This window comes from Spea bombifrons, chromosome 1 (genome assembly GCF_027358695.1).
Source record: "Spea bombifrons isolate aSpeBom1 chromosome 1, aSpeBom1.2.pri, whole genome shotgun sequence".
In the NCBI taxonomy this organism is placed as follows: domain Eukaryota; kingdom Metazoa; phylum Chordata; class Amphibia; order Anura; family Pelobatidae; genus Spea; species Spea bombifrons.
Window position 1 is genome coordinate 109416977 of NC_071087.1, and position 8719 is coordinate 109425695.

Genomic DNA, 8719 nt, shown 5'->3' on the forward strand with positions numbered 1-8719 from the left:
ACTTGGAGGCAGAGGGATCAATACATGCCTTCCTATCCAGTGGTTAAAGAACTCGATGCCTACCCCAGCTCAGGTCAAACCTGCTACCGTCTACTGACCCTTCAGCCTCGCTCCAGAAGTTTCCCCTACTGAGACCAGCATCCTGGGGGAGATATAGTCACCGACTTGACCCCGGTCTCAGCAACGCTCCTTTCTGATACATCCTGGGGGAGAGGCTGCTCCAGGTATCCGGGTCGTCACAGTGACAAATACCAGGTTAAAAGAGTCAAAATGCCAGTATTTGTCTTGCTTTCAAAAATGTATGGTTTAATGGGTTAATTGAAGTGGCCGGATTCAAAGATTTCCCAAATAGGATATGGGGGCAGAATTTTCAACATGTCAAAATTCCATGTTCAAAAACTGAATTACGCATGCCACAAATGTGGCCTTTTACCCCCCCCAAAAGAACATGACAAACCCAGGCATGGTACTGTACTCAGGAGATGTTGGTAAACATATATTTAGGGGTATTATTAGGAAATGATATATACCATGAGCTTTAAATTCATAACTGAATTAAAATGTGTGTGAAAAAAAAACACACACAAATTACTATCATAAAGTTTGACAAAAGCTAGTGGTAGAATTAGTGCATGGAAATATTTAGAATGCTTAAATTTTAAAAACCCTGGGGTGTCTATTTTAAAAAAATATATGGTTTGATGGGAGTAAATTGAACTGACCAGTATCAAAGATGTCCCAAATGGCACATGGAGGCAGAATGACCAGTTTACAAAAAAAAAGGTTTTGAAATAGCAAAGTTGCAAAAAAAATATAAAAACATTGGGTATTTCTAAACTCGGGACAAACAGTAGGTTTTACTCTGGCTTTTGTAGATGAGTATTAAGCATTTCTTGTCCTGGAAAAAAACAATAACTTGTGTGGGTACCGTAAAAATAAAGGGGGTGTGTGGCTAGTTGTTGAGGAAGATGGCTGCTTAAGCCTTGTGCTCTGCAGACCCTGTCCGATATTTAAAGGTGCTTCCTACAAAAGAAGAAACGATTCCACTTATTGAGAAGGCAACACAGGCTATACGAGACACACCAGCGGAAATCAGATTGGATGTGCGCCAGCCCAGAGACCACATGACGTACATTGAAGAAGATAATGTTAAAGTTGCCGATACATTGGACATGCTTGCTACCCGAGTAACCGAGCAGGCACACGCAATAAGAACACTTTCTAGACGGCTAGACGGGACGCTGGAATAATCTGCGAATCAGGGGAGTCCCAGAGACTGTGCCTCAGATGGAGATAACAGCCACGTTGCAACTCATTTTTAATGATGTTCTCCAGAGAACCACAGACACCCACATCAAATTTGACAGAGCTCATCATGCTCTCAGACCCTGTGGGGAAACTACAGGACCCCCAAGAGATATAATTTGCAGGATACATGATTACCCCCTGACAGAAAACATTCTGTGAAAGTTTTCCCTGATTTATCACCATTGACTCTCCAGACAAGACGAGTTCTAAAACCAGTCACAGCGGCGTTAAGGGAGGCCTCCATTTTGTAGCAATGGAGATTTTGATCTGCCCTGATAGCATGACTTGACTGGAAAACATTTATAATTCGTCAGGCTTCTGATGTTTCGACCTTTCTAGAGAGTCTGGGACTCCCCAAACATTAGGTTCCAAAGTGGGAACTCTCTTTTGAGGCAAATTTGTCATGGGAGTCAGTGAAACAAGTATCTACTGAGGCTTTGGTAGTCGATTGCAGATTTGTATGACTAACTGTGTAAAGAATAACTTTTGAACATCCCTTCTATGTCAGAAAATCCGTTTTTGATTTTAGAGACATAGCCTCTCCTCCAAGCTTGAGCAGTATATAGTTTATGTACAGGTTATGTTTGTGTCTGCATCAATGTGGGCTCCACAGCACAGTAATACATGGCTGAGTTCTGTATCTCCACTGATTCTATTTGCAGTTCTGTATATCTCTGGTCTCGGTTGATGGACATGCTGAACTTGCCACTGTTTGTGCTTGTGCTGTAAGCAGAGAGGATTGCAACTAAAGCTCTCCCACCAATGTGCTGGTACCAGTACATGTTTACAAAACTGGGCAGGCTGTGATTGCACTTGATCAAGGCTATCTCTTCTACTGCCAGTGTTAGATGTGGCGATTGATCCACTTGATCACCCTCTTTACCTGAAACCAACAAACCACAATAACCAATCTTCTCAAATATTAATGTAACATTCTTGTTTTCTAAGCTAAGGAAAAGAAATTTGCCAATTAACATATAAGATTTATACAGGGGACAAAAACGTTGGAATGACATCCATCTTTCCATACAAAAAAATAAAATAAATGGAAACTTACACATAGTGAGCGAAAGGAACAGCATAACCAAGAGACAGACTGCATAATCATTCACAGGAGACATGAGGTCTGAGAAATGCAACCAAACCGATGACTGCTGTGTTGTATATGTGAAAAGATCTGTAAAGTTCCCTGTTTCGCCTGAGAATAAAAGGGGCAGGCTGCACATCATACTAAAAGAGGACTGTTTGAGTGCTGTCATTTTACTGTCGTTCACTAAAGCCTTTATGAAAGATCTGTCCACAGACAAACAAGGCATGTGTTGACTAAATTTGGAAAATATCCCAAATGTACTGTTACCGAATTATGTTAGGATTTCATACAAAACCTACAATGGAAGTGCTTTTTTAACCACATATATTTCAATGTTTCTTATATGATAACACACAGTAATGATTAATGAACATACAAGCAAAAACTGTTTTCATAACATTTCTTGGACTGTATGTATACAATGTTCTACAAGGAAGACTTAGCAGAAGCTCTTAAGAAAGTGAGGTTCATTGGGAATGAAGGAAGTAATCCTTTATTTTTCTCGCTGTAACTGCTACAAGGTAAATTATTATTAGGATTTAGGTTAATTAGAACTTTTGCCAATTTCCTGCGTTACTCTATATACAGTACAATGAATTTTCACAAAATAAATCAACCGTGGATTTAATACAAAATCATTCATTAATAAATTTTTTCATATTTAAAAGTTAAACATTTTTTTCTGTTGATTGACCAAAACAAAATGTAATTTTTGTACTGTTACCACAACTTAATGGTAATAAAATAATGTACAGATCATAGAAGTTAAGGGCTAGTGAGAGTTACATATGCTTAGATTTGTAACAGGGAAGTTATGTTCTTTATTCACTGTGTCGTTCACAGCACAGAAGTATGTTCCAGAGTCAGTGAGTTGAGTCTTTTCGTTTCTCATGTGGAAGGATGTTTTGCCCCTATCATGCTGAGCTGAAAATCCTTTGTTTCCCCCTGGCATTAATTCATCTAAGAGCATTGATGGAGATTTTCCAGGATATTGGACATACCAGAAAACATAAGGGTAACCAGACACTTTGTAGGTACAGTCCAAAAAGACAGCCTCTCCCATAAACACAGATTTATGTAACATAGTCTGGTTAATGGATTGTCCTGTAGTTCCACCTGAAATAAAGAAAACAATATTTATTTATCCAGCAATAACTAAAACAGCAGGTATCTAAGAACCACAATAACAATGTTATAAATAAACTAGTATTTACAGGATCCACCTTTACAGATTACTAAATGAAACTGACAGCTTTTCTGATCATATGGATAGTACTATGTGATAATAAAACAAACCTATCAAGAAAAAACAGTGGAGAACGCATATGATGACAAAATCCATCTTGGTATCTGCTGTACACATCTATGACTATCTTTGCCTTTTTTTTCTTTGTGTTTATATAGATGTTTGTTCATTCATCTTAATTCATGTTACTTCCTGCAAGAAAATTGTGGTCACAAAGTATATATATACCCTGCAGCATTGAGCTCTCATTTACAAGCGTTTAGGCTGTGCGTGTCTTATACAAACACAGATAAAACACAATGCTAACTGTACACAGTGTGATGCACTGTGCATAGGCAGTGTTTTTATGCCAGGACAGAATTTGACAAGACGATGCATCCAGCAACACCAAAAAAAGGGGGCCCTGTATGATCGCTATATGCCTTTCAATTATGGTGGCACTTGGCGAGCAAAGAAAAAAAAAGTAAGCTTAGCCAGTGTTCTATATACAGGCATTCAGAAACACAAAACACTGTCAGGGGCCCCATTTGATCATTTTTTGGAGCATGGATGGACACATGCTGCCTCTAACAACATGATGACACCCTTTCAAAACGAAAGAGTTCCCAGAGAGCCTATCCAGGTACTGTAGTCAACCATGCAGGTCAATGGAACCCAGCTCACTAATCACTATGGCATCAGTGAAATAAAATAAAAAAAATATATAAAAAAATTGAAAATGTAAAAATAGTTAAAATATATAAGTAAATATGTCCCAAAAAAATCTTTTTATGAGCAAATCCAAAAATTAGTGCTATATCTTCCCAACAATCCTGCCATGCAAAGAGTTAAAATACCAGCATTTGAAACACCCTGGGGTGTCTAGTCATCAAAAATAAATGGTTTGATGTGGTAAATCGAATTTACCGCATCAAAGATGTCTCAAATAGGGCATGGGCACAGGATCACCAAATGTGACCATTAAGACCACTAAGCTATAATACACTTTTTTTAACATGTCATTATTCACATATTATTTCCACCAATAGGTCAATAAGTGGTCTCTACAAAACACTTATCATAAACCCACCCATTCACATACAACCTAACATGACAAAAATAAAACAAAATAGAATAGGACAGGACAGGCCAGAAAAAAATAAAAACATACAATCCCCGCTCCCTAACCCCACTGCACACCCCCATTGCACCAACAATTCATATTACGTTTCTTATTTCCTCACTATGATTCCAAGATTCCATTCTTTCTTCAGCTTTCTCACTTTCATTCATTTCATTAATATAAATCATTATTTAGTAAAAAAAAATCTTAAATGTTGAAAAATGTGCAAATGAGCCAAAAACTATTTTTTTCCATTCGTTTTCGGGCAACAAATCTCATTCCCTGCCCATTCGATATGGCCAAATTTCGGGGCATTTTTAATTCAGGAATTCACTCACATTAACACTCGCTCAATCTCTCTCACTCTCTCACACACGTATTTACTCTCTCTCACACGCTCTCTAAAAGTTTCCCTACCCTCTCTGACGACCACTTCCCCTTCTGCCGACCACTTCCGCTTCTTCATCGTCTATATTTTCTCCTTTTTTATTCTCTTCTCTCTTTTATCTTCAATCTTCAACCATATCTCCGCAGACATAACCTGGTTGGAACTTCTGCCAAAAAGGTGGCGCTTTCGGTGGCATCCTCTTCCAAATCGTCCAATCGGTGGAGAGGATGTCACCAAAATTGCTGTATTGTGCACCAAACTAGATTTCTTAAAATAAATGTGATATGCTGGGAATTGGGCCACAATAGCAGCTAAAGATACCAAAATTGCTGAACAAATGTTTAAATGTTTTTTAAATGTTTTTAAATGTTTTTTTTTTAAAATTGTAACTATTTTATGTAACAATTTTAGTGCTAATCTGTGCCAAACATTGTAGTAAAATTTAGTTTTTTCCATTTTTAACAAACACATTGTATGCAAACTCAGTATTTCAGTAGATTTCTTTAATAGGGTTGTACTGAAACAATGTATTAGTAATTAGTAATTAGCAACCCCCCTAAATACAGTAATACTAGATTTGTACAGTCATATTCGGGAGAACATGAAAGCGAACACGAATGTTGTGTTGTTGTCGTTTTAAACGGATAAGGTGCAGAAGTCTTTCGCAGTAGAGGCACAGCTTGTTATTTTGGCGACATGATTTCTAAGCTTTAGATAACAGGCCATGTGCCAAACCAATCTGCATTGGTTCTTCTCTAGATAGAGAAGCTGAGGGTAGGTACTATATAACATCTGGGTGATGGAGGAGATAGGACTGCATGTTCTTGGCATCTTTCATGCAGCCTGTGGTCATAGTTTGTAAGGTTGAAAAAAGACATAAGTCCATCAAGTTCAACCTTCTACCTAACCTTCCTATTCTTGATCCAAAAGAAGGCAAAAAAAAAACAACCCCTAATTAAGCTACTTCAAATTCTGCCATCAGGGGGAAAAATTCCTTCTTGACTCCAAGAGGCAATTGGATTTCTCCTTGGATCAAGAAGCTCTTAAATATTAATGTTATTCTATTTATATCCCTGTATGTCATGCCTTTCTAAGACTAATATCGAGGCCCCTTTTGAAGGTATCTAATGTATTGGATAACACCACCTCCCTTGGAAGTGAATTCCATACCTTTATTGTCCTCACTGTAAAGAATCCCTTCCTTTGTCGTGTATGAAACCTGCGCTCTTCCAGTCTCAGAGGGTGACCTCTTGTTCTTTGTATATTTCTGTTCATGAACAGGTCACTGAAGAGCTCTTTATATTGGCCCTGCATATATGTATATAATGTTATCATATCCCCTCTGAGATGCCGTTTTTCTAGCATATATAATTTTAACTTTTTTAGTCTCACTTCAAAACTAGTATCACCCAATCCCCTTATTAATTTCGTATCCCTCCTTTGCACTTTTTCTAATTCCATAATGTCCTTTTTAAGGACCGGTGCCCAGAATTGTACCGCATATTCAAGGTGAGGTCTTCCAATGATCTGTAAAGAGGCAAGATAATATCCTCCTCCCTTGAATCGATACCTCTTTTTATGCATGCCAAAACCTTATTGGCCCTCGCAGCTGCATGCTGGCATTGCGCACTGTTGTCAAGTCTGTTGTCAACCGTTATTCCTAAATCCTTCTCACTGGTAGTTTCCCCCAAGGATATTCCATAACCAGTAAATGTGATCTACTAAGGATGCTGGCATGTGCCATTTCATCTTTCAAGCATTCTGACAATCCTAAGTGGAATTAGTTGAACAATGTAGGTTCCTTCATCTACTCTTGAAGGCCAGACTACGAAACTCTGTGTTGTATTCCTCTACAGGTCTCTAGCCTTGTCGTAAATAGGGTGACCACTTGTCCCGGGACAGTCCTGTAATGGGACTTAAAGGCTTGGGTCCCGGGCTGCATCAATCCAGGACAATGCATTGTCCCGGAATCAGTGGCCTCCCCATTTGAAACACAATCCTTTTTTTTACACGGAGGAGAGAGAGGGACACCAAGTGGTCGCTCATGAATAAGTTTTTAGTAACCGCTCGACGCCCCTCAGTCTCCTTCACGAGCATTAGTCATGCTCAGCAGTGAAGCAGTGCACACCATGGCAGAGCAGCGAGACAGAGGCCTTGCGATCCGACTTCTGCAAGGTAAGTGAACTACAAAGGGGGAGAGAGGGTAGATAATTGTGTAATTGTGGATTTTGTGAATGAGTGAGTATGAATTAACCCCTTGGCTGCTAAGCCATTTCCCACCTGGGTACTAAGCTGGTTTTCGGCATTTTGGTGGATCTCACCTTTAAACACTTCTAGAAGGAAAGGTTGTGGAAATCAACTATACAAACTATATATTTTTTTCAGCACACCCAGCAGATTAAAAATATATCATTGTTATATGTGTATGTCTCATCAGATTTGAGAAATAAAGCAAAATGTGTGGAAAAACTGTATTTTTTTACTTTTGACGCAAACAAATGCCTTTGTAAATTTTATTTTTCTAAACTCTATCACCAAAACCTGTGTTGCTAAATGTTTGTACAAGATAGCCGGTCTAAAATAAGTAGAAATTAAGAACATTTCACTGTGTTTTCATACTGTTTTATTTGCTGAAAAATCAATTTTTTAGAAGGGGCTAATATTAATATATATCGGCATCAGGGTCTCATATTTATATATAAATAATAATATAAATAATAATATTAACCCCTTAACGCCCATTGAAGGCCCAGGCAAATCAGATACAAACGGCCAGGTAACGACCAATGGCACTTCATTTCATTAAACAAGCTTAGAAAGTGATCTATGATCACTTTTTTCATTTAAACGGTGTTGCTGTAATGCATCGGTGTCGAGGCATTCAGCAACACCGAGATCAGCATCAGTGGCCATATCTGGCCCCTCCCTGTGGGCGTCACTGTATGGTGGCGGACGCACATTTTAAAAGAGTTTAAATTCAATGGTGTTGCGAAATGCCTCGGTAATAAGGACGTGCTGTGACTGCTCTGGAGAGTGGTCACAACTGCCACTGCGAGTGACTTTGCCACTCACAAGATGGTGGCGCGTCCTTTAAAAAAATAAGAAAGTTGGGAAAGTTTGCTAGAGGGTCTCCAGATGCAGGTTGAATACAGGTACTGCATTTAACCATCCAAGTCAATGGAGCCCAGCTTTCTAATCACAATGTGATTAGTAAAATATTTAAAACATTATTTCCAAATGTGGCCTTTTAGCCCCCAAACACCAGACGAACCCATGCATGAGTGGCATCACTGTAATCGGGAGATGTTGCTGGGGGTGTTGTTTGATAGTGACGTATACCAGGAGCTATAAATTTATACCTGAAGTACAATTTGTGTGAAAAAAATACTACCAAAAACTTTGGCAAAGGCTGGTGGTAGAATCTCATGCATGGTTAGAATACTAGCATTTGAAATCCCTTGAGGTGTCTAGTTTTCAAAAATATATGGTTTGATGGGGTAAATTGAATTAGTTGGCTTCAAAGATGGCCCTATTAGGACATTGGGGTAGTAGGACCAGATGTAAAAGTTCCAAGTTAAAAAATGT